We start from the raw sequence: 1272 nt of genomic DNA, 5'->3' as shown, positions 1-1272 counted from the left end.
CGTAGTTAGGTTCACAAACAAGAGACACATACTTTTATACTTCCACTACTTGCATGAGTTAGGTTATAGCCCCTAGATCACATCAGTAACTCAATCAAGATATCAGTCTGACTATATCTATGGCCTCAATATTTCTTCCAGAGATTGATATGTTCTATTGTAATATATTTCAAACCCTAGAAGCAATTCAAACAGGTATAAATCTACAATCTTTAGAATTCATATGTTAGACTTCTACTAGGATTTAATGTAAACCCTAGATTCCATACATGAGACACTAAGTCTTAGATGTCAACCAAAAACCAATCACAACACAATCTAAGGTTTCAACTAAATAACCAACTTTTGTTAGGGTTTGTTGTAAACCCTAAAAAAATCCATCGCATTGGGAGCAATATCATCTCATCATATCCTAGAATATCAAACTTCTACTAGGGCTTAGTTACAAACCCTAGAAATTATCAACAAGTAGGTTAGCACAAATACATATCTAGGATAATCATGCAAAAGCATATCATAACACATATAGGACAAACCCAAGACACAAATATCAATACATTTAAATTCAGACATATAACAATCTCAATTAAACTAGGGTTTTTATCAACCGGAAAAACATACACCTAGGGTTTCATTCCTAGGAGCTTATACTTGATACATAAGGGTTTCACTTACAAACCCTCATTTACCAAAACCTCAAGCTCTAGGAACACATTACCATTCAACCCTAAAGGACTACGTGATCAAGTGCTCAAAATTATGCTTAAAAATCAAAGTTGTCATAATGGTGTGGAACCTAAACGACCATGGAGTGCTCGTCATCCTGAATATGGTGCAACTCGTTTCGTGCGACACAGACACCGTATGCTCCCAAAAACGTGATCTGTTTATTTTCCCAAACATGCAAATTTGGTGTAGGAGCTAACAGGGATGCTAACTGGGCATCTGTACAGCCCAGTCAGCAAAAAGAATATTCCATGGGATATCCTCAAAATATTCCTTGCAGGTGGTGAATCGGAAGGTAACAAGTGTCAGAATTTCATTGGTCTACGGTTAAGAAAGTCGACCCCCAATGTACTCAGGTTGCGATGCAATAATCGCAATCGCACATCACAGAAGTTCAGAGTCCTGTATATATATTACCCCCTAACTCTACCGATTGAGAATTTCGATGGATCTCAAATGTGAAAAGATTATGGGCTCCAATTAATAGTTTTGTTGGTTTCCGTGTATCACAATTCACACATCGCCCCCACCGCATTCACAGACCAT

This window comes from Pinus tabuliformis, chromosome 2_1 (assembly GCF_031772625.1).
Source record: "Pinus tabuliformis cultivar Carrire ecotype Pingquan chromosome 2_1, CPIR1, whole genome shotgun sequence".
In the NCBI taxonomy this organism is placed as follows: Eukaryota; Viridiplantae; Streptophyta; class Pinopsida; order Pinales; family Pinaceae; genus Pinus; species Pinus tabuliformis.
Note: the sequence above shows the minus strand (reverse complement) of the source record.